General features: G+C 30.2%; 1 long non-coding RNA gene across 1 annotated transcript; it reads left to right on the top strand.

Annotated features, from left to right (window-relative positions):
- The first annotated feature begins 203 nt into the window (after positions 1–203).
- On the top strand, positions 204–4193 carry LOC130968191 (uncharacterized). Its single transcript, XR_009081554.1, has 4 exons — positions 204–1013; positions 1099–1188; positions 1299–1412; positions 3705–4193. It is a non-coding gene; the product is annotated as an uncharacterized LOC130968191 (long non-coding RNA).
- The last annotated feature ends 7013 nt before the right edge of the window (positions 4194–11206 follow it).

The raw sequence follows: 11206 nt of genomic DNA, 5'->3' as shown, positions 1-11206 counted from the left end.
AAAATTAAGTATATTATTTTTAATTTTTGGATTTAAACATTTTATTAAAAATAATTTGTAAAATTGATGAGCAAATAGTATTTTTCTATATGTAATTAGTGTTGAATTTAATTTGAGTTTCAATTATTATATTATTCCCAATTTTATTTGAAATTATCAATTTGCCCCTAATCTTAATTTTCACACACCTCACCAAAAGCAACACTCAGCCACCGAAACCCCAACCCAGCTACCCTCTCCTCAGTGCCGTTTCACCTCAGCAAACCACACATGCCACAGTTCCTTTCACCCATGAAAGAAAGAAGAAAGAAACAAAGAAGGGCTGGCGCCGCCGTGCACCTTGCCGCGCCTCCTACCACTGCCGCCCCACTAATCCGCGAACCAGTCACGCCTTGCCGCCAGCTGCTCCTCACTGCCGCCCGCCTTGCCGCCTCGCCAGCCACCCACGCCAGAGGACGAAAGAGAGAGATCGGACAGAGAGAGAGATGCGAAGGGGGAGGAGGAGTCGCGCTGCTGCTGCGGTCCCTGCAGTCGTCGCCGAGGGAAACCAGCGCCACCACCGCGTCGCCATTTCTGAGCCTCTGTGTCGCCGTCAAGCCACGTCGAAGGGGGAGCGCCGTTGTGTCTCCATCGCCACTGAAGACGCCGGTTGTTGCTGCTGCTGGTGAGGGGGAAAACAAGATGAATCTCCTCCATTTCTGATGTTCTGGTCACTGCTGCTGAGAGGCCGTCGCTGTTGCCTCTATTTCCACCGTAGATACCCTCCGTGCTGCCACTAGAAGGTTGCTGGAAATAGTTAGAACTGCCGTTCTGATTCTGCTTTGTTCGGTTGATGTCTTGGTCGCCATACCAGCGCCGCTGCCGTTGTTAGTGTTGCCGGGAAGAGGAACCCGATCGGGAGAGAGAAAACGGGGAGGTTGTCACTGCGAGTGTTACTGTCGGAGGAGGAGGGAACCGCGCCGCCGTGCCTGGCTGCCGGAAAGCCTTGCTGCCGTCGCCGAAAAATTTTGCCGGTAAGGATTTTAATTGAGATTTCTGTTCTTTTGAAATTTCGGGAAGATTGTTGATACTACGTAGTTGTACATCTGCTATTATCAGAAATTTGGGCCGCCGCCGTAGCTCGGAATTTATTAACAGAGCCACTGCCGAGTCGATTTAGTGTTGCGGCTGCTTCGTTTTATTAATTCAGTGAGTATCTCTATTTCAAAAGCCTCGCATTAGTACCTTGTTGTGCTTGGTTAATTAATATGAGTTTTGGTAATGTGGGTCGAGTCCTGATTGTTATGTGTTACAATTAGAGTTGTTGAGATTGTTGAGCAAGCAAGTGGAGCCGAGTTGTTGGCTGTAGTTGGTTTTGTGTTGAGGCGGAAATGACTCTGTGAGGTGTTTGGGTTGTGGTTTCGCGTGTCGAGGTAGGGGTGCTTTCAAAAAACTATACTTTATATATTGAAATTATTACATATGAATACTGATGTGAGAAAATGTATATTTGGTGATTGTATCGGCCTTATGTATTATTCGATTGTCTCGAAAGATTATGAATGTTTGTTTGGCTGAATTTGTTGTGCGGCTTTGTGAAATGGAATGTTTGAAGTTGATTCTTTAAAGCGTTGGAATTTGAGTTTAATCCGTTGGGAATTGATTTGAGTTGAGTTGACTCTTTTGATAATGTGAAAGATAGAATACTCTTTAAAATTCAGCCTGGTTTGCTTTAATTGGTTGGGTTTTGATAAATGATTTGTTGCTGAACCATTTCTTTAAAGCTTTGGAAATGTGTTAAATCGGTTGATATTGATTTGATTTTGAAATGGTTTCCTTGAGATATGAAAATGAGATGATTGTTGGATTTAGCTTGCTTTTGAATTGATTTCTGGTTTTGAGCTGTTGAAAAGGAATGAGGAACCGTTTAGTTAGGACCCAAACCGGGTGGCAAAAGTCCAAGTTTTAGGGGAGGTGTTGCCAAATTTCTACAAAATCTTAGTATTGTTTGAAAAGTTATTTAAAAGGGTTGGATTTGAGAAATGGTATTATTTGATTTATTAAGAGAATATTTATGTTTTCAAGCTTAATTTATTTAACGAACTTTATGCCTTGAGTTTGGCTTATTTAGAAATTGAACTATTTTTACCATTTGAATCACTGAAGGAAAGAATGAGGCTCTAATATTGATTTCAATATAAAAGGAGCTTTTAGTGATTTTAAAGGAAACTAGACTTTTGATTGAATAATTAAGTTTGAGGCATTTTGGGAAGAGGTTAGAAAAATGGGTTCCAAAAAGAAATCTGAAAGTGGTTTGATTCAAATGAACCGATTCCGTTTCAAATGAGTTGATTTTTGGACCGGATTGGAACTTGTGATTTTGTATGGTTCGGTTTCATAATAAATTCAGTTTTATTTACTTGAGCCGAGAATCTATGATTTTAAGAGTTTCAATGAATTTTTAGGAATTGATATAGATTGACCTTCCCTAAAGACTTGGGACTCTGGTGAGAAACTTTTGTTATAAAATCCCATTGTTAGATGTGTGATTTTGAATACTTTGAAATGAATCTTTAACTTGCCATGATTATGAAAGTTTTGGAAAGAGGATGCCGAGAGTGGCATTGTTTTTAAAAGGGAAATTTGCCTTGAGTAAAAATGGCTTATGAGCCTGAGATGATTTGAGAAATGAGATCTTTAAAGCCAAGGCTGAAAAGAGTTGAAATTTGATTTCAAAGTGAAATGACTTGAGAAAAGTGATTTATGGCTTAAATGCCGGTTTTATGAATTTGATGATGTTGAATGGTGGAAGTGCTATTTTGTTACGAGCCGAAATGGCTGTGTATGCTATTGAATTATGGCTGATTGCCGAATGAGTTATGAGCCGTATGGCTGACGATGAATTATGAATTTAAGCCGAAGGGCTGTGTTTATTGATAAATTAGTTGGTTCTGGATTGAACCGTGAGCCGAATGGCTGAGATGAATGTTGTATGTGACTATGCTTGTGCTTCTCTCTGGTTGTAAGGGTGACAGGGCACCGATACCCTCTAATGGCGATAGGGCGCAGATACCCTCTAATAGTGATAGGGCACATATTCCCTCTAATGATATTAATGCGCAACAGAGAGACTGTGTCTGGGTTAGCTACCAGACACGTCGGGTTGGCTTGATAACCGACAGATGATATCATTAGCCACTAGGACAGACATGCATCATATGTATCTATGTGACATTGTTTGGGTGTGCATATTATACTTGGTTTGCCTTTGTGATTAACTGCTAATTGTTCTACTTGCTGTAACTGTTTGTTTGTGCTTGAACTTTCTATCTGTGTTTGCAACTGGGACTCTGTTGGATTGTGGTGATTTGGTTGATGGTTGGATTGTTTGGGCCTAGGGCCGTGGTTGAATTTGAGATGGACCGATGGTTGGTTTCGGTTTGGTGTTTCTAGTTTGGAAAAATATGAAAGGCTATTTTGGTTCAGTATAGATAAACCTTTTGAAAGGCTTTTGAGTTTTTGAGAATTGAATGGTTCCTCTTTTAGAAAAGATTTCCGACTTTACTTTTATTGTAAGCCGTTGTTTTTGAAAAGAGGCATAAGGCGGTTATTAATCACTGGTGCGGTTATCTTCACGTATCCTATTACAGTAATTCCCAAAACCCCTCTACTGAGAACCCCTTTCGAGGATGATGTTCTCACCCCCTACATTTTTCCCCTTTCAGGATATGGGCGCAGAAGTCACGAAGAGTTTATTTAGTTATTGTTGTGATGCTCTGTATTGTCTTAGTTATGGTTTATTGTACCCTCGCCTTTATCTTGATATATTCTGTAAGAGGGTTAGGCATTGTAATTGGATAATGCTTATATATATGTATATGGATGCACTCTTTATGAGTTTTGTAAGTTGTATGATATCTATGGATGTATGTTATCGGACGAAAGTATTTTTGGGAGCGGTTCCGCAGTTTAAAGTTTTAAACAGGTTTATATTTTAGTGTTAAATAGCATAAGTGTCGTCGTAATGTCCGAGCTATCAGAGTCGCGCAGCCGGAAGCGTGAGCTTTGGTAGTTAAGGTGTTATATTAAATAATTGTTGTAAGACCCCTACTTTTCGAAAATTTAATAATAAGTTATTTTACAATTTATTCCATTTATTCAAGATTATATTTTTTTAGAGAATTTTATAATAATCAGATTTTTTTTATTATTGACTTAAGGCTTTGGTGATTGAAAAAAAATAATGAATATTTTATATGCTTAGTTTAGAATATTTAGATTTTGAGCTTTATTTTATGATTTTAAAGAAAATTAATTTGATTATCTCAAATTTTAAGTTATAATATTTGCTTAAAAATTAGTTAGCAAATTCATAATTAAAGGATATTTTTTAAAGTGATTTTAAGAGATTAAATTAGATTTTTTTTAATTAATACTTTATATCCTAATTTAATTAAAATCACCAAATCCCTAATTTCACATTTTTCCTCAAATTTTTCACCCTTTCAGTGACATAGATTTGAAAACGCAATTTAAAACTGCAGGCGATTAGTAGGTTTTCTTTATGGTTTTAATTGCTTTCATAGAGTTCCCTCGCAGTTGTCCCTTGAAATTTTATTTTATATAGAAGGGTAGGTTTAGTATATTGTATTTGAGTTTTATTTGGTTTCTTTTGTATAAGAATTATTATTAATAATATTTATGTGATTATTATTTGTTGGAAACCTTTGAAACATGACTTTAATGAATAAACAAAATTTTCTGGCATTTTTTTAGAACTGAAACGCGAACTCGATACAAAGGTTTGATAATTAAGTAGTTAATACTAGAAAAGGTTACGTAATGTTCTTTCTAGTAGAAATACCCTGACTTAAGCAAGGTATTTTACTGGATGGGACGTTATATTATGGTATCAGAGTAGTTCATCCTTATTAGAGCCTTGGGAATAGACTGACTATGCTTCATTGCATACTCTAAGTGTCTGTCATGTCATAGGTCTTGTTCGAATGACGAGAATTAGAACTTTATGCACATGACTGTCTTTTGATTAACGATGTTAGCTTACCGTTGCATATCTATCGATATTAAGTCTGGCCAGCTTAATGTTGATGGTATGTGTACGGAAAAGTTAATGGGTTATCATAGATAAAATATGATTGATAAGTGATGCGATTCATGGGTTTTGGGAGTGTTAGAAATTAATTTTTTTTAAATCATTTCCGTTTTGGCGTAAGATCCTTATTCGTGTTTGGCGTTATCTCCTTCTCTATCAATTGTACTGGAATTCCTTCTTCTTTACTTCTTTCATGAAATGTGATTGATTCAATTGCCAACCTTATCTTTCTATTTATACATTGCTTTTGCTTAGTTTTGTATTCAGTTATTGCTTGAAACTTTTGAAATATTTACCTTTATCACTGTTAATAGCCATCTTTATAAACTCTATACTTCTTAACTTGATCTTGGATTTGTTCTAGAGCCATAAAAGATTCACGAATCTCAGGAAATATTAACTATTGATTTTAGCTACCCTCACTTATAAACTTTGAATTCCTTTTTAACTGCATGGTGTCAACGGATGCGTCATGAATCATGCCACGTTATCTGATGTATCATTTGTTTTTCTTTTCTTTATTTTGAAAACACTTGCTTTAGTATTACTTAAAAAGCAATTTGAATTTTCTTACACATAATTTAGTTGATCGTGTTCTTAGCTTTCCTTCTTTATTCTTGCAATGTGGTTATTGATTTCGTATTCTTCTACATGAGCTAGGAAACCCTTGAAGTGACTTGAATTTGCACCGCCGTGATGCACAACAATTTATTTAATCCTCTCAAAAATCTTGTTTTAGACTTTTCTAAATAAGTTTTGATTTCATTTGCTTCCTGCTTGATTGTGTTTCTTACAGTTTACTTGAACCTTTCGAAATATTCCCCTTACAAAACACACGCACACAATCCTTTAATCTTAAATGGTTTTGAACCCTGAAAGTTACTATTGTAGTGAACTAATTATGCAAGTTGATTCTTCTGCTCCATATTTTGTATCTTATTTTCATCTTGTTCTGTTGTGACACTTTATGTCTTATAGCATTTACTTTGAATTCTTACTTAGGATCTGTTAAAAGAGTTTCATTTTATTTTTCTTTGCCCAACTGTGTTCACAATCACTCTTTGAAAGTTTTGACAAGATTGCATTTACTTTTGCATGCACTTTCTTATATGAATTTTGAGAACCTTTTATGTGGTTTGAATACAACTTAAATTATACCAATTATACTTCAATTTTCTATGCATAACCTTATTTGATTATGTATTTGAGTATCTTCCAGGGTTCTCGAAGAAAGATTCTTGCACTTACCCTAGTTAATTTTCGTTTTACAAGCTTTTTATACTCTATTTTGACTTAAACTTGTCTTGGCATAATGTAAAATTTATGCTTCTAAGACTTCTTTTGAAAAAGTTTATCTCATATATTTCTTTAAGAAGGTGGAATGATTTTCTTAGTTTTGTCTATTATTAATGGATGTCTTAATTAAGTGTGTCCCCTGTTATCTTCTTAAAATCTTGTAAACATTATCTTGAATCCAATTATCTTCTCTTTGCGGACTTTGTATGTCTTTTATTCGGCCTAAACTTGTTTCGGCTAAATATGTTGACTTCTTTTATGATTTCTATTGAAGTTCACTGATTCAGATCTCCTCGCAAGGATATAAATTGACTCCCCTTCTGGAATATTTCATTATTATTGTGCATCCCTGTTAAATTGCGACTCTATTCGTTCTCTCGATTTCATGTGAATATTGTCCTTGTTGTTTGATTTGTTCTTCCTGGGTGAAGTTTGTAAGTGCCCGATGTCACATAATGTTGTGGAGTCTTGTTTTACGTGAAAGGGGTTTTATTATTAGGTTTTTCGTAATATTTTTGAAATATTTTCTCATGCCTGTACATCGTTGCTTAGTTGCAATCTTACACCTTCTTCCAAATTCATGAGAAACATATATTTGTCGCTTATTCTTCTCTTCCTGCGAATTGTATCTCTTTGAACGTACTCATGCCTATCTCAATGTCACACATGGTCCTTAGAGATAAGAACTATTGTGTTAGTTCTTTAGAAAATGACTGGTAGATGGGGAGTGAATCTTGAAAGTCTGAGACGTTGCAAGTTAGAACATTTGAGTTTGGTAAAGAAATGTCGTTAAGAGAAGGTTTAAATTTTCAGTAGCTCGATGCATACACGATAAACTCGTAATAAGTTAGTTAAGTGATTAGAGCAACATGAGATAGTGATATTGCATTGACGTGTTTAAGTGCGTGTCAGATAATTAAAGTTTTTGAAATAATTAGATTGATTGATTAGAAGCCGCTTGATGACAAATGAGTTTAAAACCTCGAGTGAGTTAGCTGGGAGCCAAAGTTAATGGTTGAGCGTGGATAAATATGAGAATTCAAAAGGAATGGAAGTTAAGAAGTTTTTTCTCATATAAGATAAAATGTTGGGAATAACGTTGGATATTCAAGTAAACATGAAACGAAGTGATAAGCGAGTTGGAAAGCAGCTAGTGATTGATTAGTTACGGGAACAAAAGCGTTAGCCTGTCGACCACATTGTCCTTGCAAACACCTATTTTGAAAAATTTGCACATTATTCTGTTTCTTCAAGTTTTAGTAAAGTGTTGGCACCATATAACCTCTTTGTTATCTGCCTATCTTGTGATTTCTTCTTTACGCCACATACTTCTCTTATATCTAGCTCTTATGACTTATCCGGTATTTGAAAATTTATATATATACCAAGACTTTTTGCTTATCTAAAGTATTCAAAAGTAAAGTATTAACAGTAAGCAATATCTTATGTATTATTTTAATTTTCGAGGACGAAAATTTTTATAAGTAGGGTAGGATGTAAGACCCCAAATTTTTGAAAATTTAATAATAAGTTATTTTACGATTTATTCTATTTATTTAAGATTATATTTTTTTAGAGAATTTTATAATAATCATATTTTTTTATTATTGACTTGAGGCTTTGGTGATTGAAAAAAAATAATGAATATTTTATATGCTTAATTTAGAATATTTAGATTTTGAGCTTTATTTTATGATTTTAAAAGAAATTAATTTGATTATCTCAAATTTTAAGTTACAATATTTGCTTAAAAATTAGTCAGCAAATTGATAATTAAAGGATATTTTTTAAAGTGATTTTAAGGGATTAAATTAGATTTTTTTAATTAATACTTTATATCCTAATTTAATTAAAATCACTAAATCCATAATTTCACATTTTTTTCCAAATTTTTCACCCTTTCAGTAACACAGATTTAAAGACGCAATTTGAAACTGCAAGCGATTAGTAGGCTTTCTTTATGGTTTTAATTGCTTTCATAGAGTCTCCTCGCTGTTGTCCCTTGAGATTTTATTTTATATAGAGGGGTAGGTTTAGTATATTGTATTTGAGTTTTATTTGGTTTCTTTTGTATAAGAATTATTATTAATAATATTTATGTGATTATTATTTGTTGGAAACCTTTGAAACATGACTTTAATGAATAAACAAAATTTTCTGACATTTTCTTAGAACTGAAACATGAACTCGATACAAAGGCTCGATAATTAAGTAGTTAATACTAGAAAAGGTTACGTAATGTTCTTTTTAGTAGAAATACCCTGACTTAAGCAAGGTATTTTACTGGATGGGACGTTACAATTGTGAAATTAAACTATACCATAGATGATGATAAATATCTTGGCATTAGATCTGCTATAAAACAAACTTCTAAAAATATTATGTATGTTGTATTATATAATTTAGTTATATTATAAAAAAGGCTTATAATGATCATCTTATCGTATTAGTGTAAAAGTTGTAGATGTTATATTTACTTTGTATGCTCTTAAATCTCATGTCTTTGATAGATATTTGTGACTAAGTAATTATTAAAAGAAATTGGTTTAATATCTATTTTATATTATATTTAAATTATAATAGTGAGTAAATATTTTTTTCAAAATAAATGACGCAATTTTTTTCATAAAAATGTTTAGATAATTGTGAAATTAGATTATACCACAAATCATAATAAATATCTTTATATTAGATCTGTTATAAAACAAACTTTAAAAATATTATGTTGTATTATATAATTTAATTATATTTTTCTTATCTTTAATTTATATTATTTGAATTGGCATGTTTCTAAAAGGTTTTATTCAATTTTTTTAAATTATTAGATTAAATCAGTTACAACTAATTAATTATGTTGATTAAATATTTAGATGGGTTTTACAATTTTATTATTTATTGTAATAAATTTTAGAGATAATTTGTATAATTTTTAATTTATTTTTTTCACGTATTCATTTTTTAAAAATAATTTTTTTAATTTTTTATTTATAAATAGATTATTTTTTATCTGCATATTTACCTTTTAAAATAATTTTTTTTAATTTTTATATATTTTTTCTATATATTCAAAATTTAAGAATGATTTTTTGAGTTTTTTATTTATAAATAGATTATTTTCTACTTTAACGTGTGTTTGAGATGAATATTACACTTTATAATTTTGTCTTATTGTATAAATATAATTAACCTGATCTTATTTTTATTATTTGAACCGCAATAATGCTTTTATAATTTTTTTTATTGTGTAATTTACTTTAACAAAAAAAATTATTTATGAAAATTTAAATTTGAGCGGGTTATTATGGTTAAGTTCCTATTTTAATTTAATTGCTCATGTTATCATATAATTTACCAATAAAAATATGAGATATTTATCATAATTTTTTTAATAACAATATTATTTTATTAAAGTGATGCATTTTAAAAATTTATAAATGATCTTTTTATTAAAAAAATTATAAAATAGAAAATACTATTTTATTTTTATTTTATCTTTAACATTTAGTTTTAATTTTATCTTTAGAGTTTCAATATGTTTCAATTATACTACTAGGATGAACAACATTAATTATAACTAATCAAGTATATTATTTGATTTGACCAAAATAAATATTAAACTATTTAATAAATAATAAATAAAAAATAAAATAAATAAATTTAATTTGAATTATTCTCTTATTATTTTTTATATATAGAAATTAGAATGTGTTTTTATGTATTTTGATTAATAATTCTTAAAAAATTACTATTTTTTTTACTAATATTTTAAATTTTTTATAATATTTCATAAAACTTGATTAATAGATTCTTCTTCACAATATTTTTTTTAAATTTCTTTAATAAAAATATATCTTAATTTATATCTTTCATCTTTTATATTAACTAATTATACTAAATTTTTCTTACAGTATATTTTTATCAACTACATGCATTATTTTTTCTGTCTTTTTTTATTTTTTTAATTATTTTATTACCTTATTTTTAATTATTTATTTTACTTTTACTCCTCACATGTTTATTGTATTTCACTTCATCTTAGTCTCAATTTCATAGTTAACTTTCAATTATATAAAATTCAATAGTTTCTTTCAAAACATACTTAAATATATTATCTATTATATACAATCATTAGAAAAAACTAACAAATATAAATTAAATATAAAATTTAATTTTAATTTAAACTAAAAACTAAATAAATTGTCAGAAAAATAGCAATCAATTTTATTTTTAATTTCTCTATAATTTTATTTAAAGGTAAAAATCTCTCTATAACCACTAACATTGTCAATAAAAAAATTATGATGAGTCTCTACAAAATAAAAAATATATAAGATAAATAATGTATATAATTTTAAAGTTATTAATCATAGACTAAGATAATTTCAAAAAATGTTATGGATTAACATGTAATATTTTGATATTTTTATTTTTTTTCTAAAATTTTTTAGATTTATCAATATTTAAGTTGTCTATACATCACTTTTTAAAATATTATGATTTCACAAGTTATAATATGTGATATTAATTATTGTTATATATATAAAAATGTGACTTATTTACGTATTGTTTATATTAGAAGAATTTGTAGGAAAAAAATGCTAGAAAAGAAAATAGATGAAAAAATCAATTTTCTATTGTTTGGATTAGCAAAGAAATTAAATGAAAAATAAAAAAAGTGTATGAGGAGCTCATGTAAAATTTTTTTTCTTCAAAGTTGCGAAAAAAATTAATGTAGAAGTACAAACATGAGTAAAAGTATAGAGTTACTCTTTGAATTATAATGTGTATATAATATATAAGAACATTAATGTAATTTTA

Source organism: Arachis stenosperma, chromosome 3, assembly GCF_014773155.1.
Source record: "Arachis stenosperma cultivar V10309 chromosome 3, arast.V10309.gnm1.PFL2, whole genome shotgun sequence".
Taxonomy (NCBI): Eukaryota; Viridiplantae; Streptophyta; class Magnoliopsida; order Fabales; family Fabaceae; genus Arachis; species Arachis stenosperma.
Note: the sequence above shows the minus strand (reverse complement) of the source record. Positions and strands in the feature narration are given on the sequence as shown.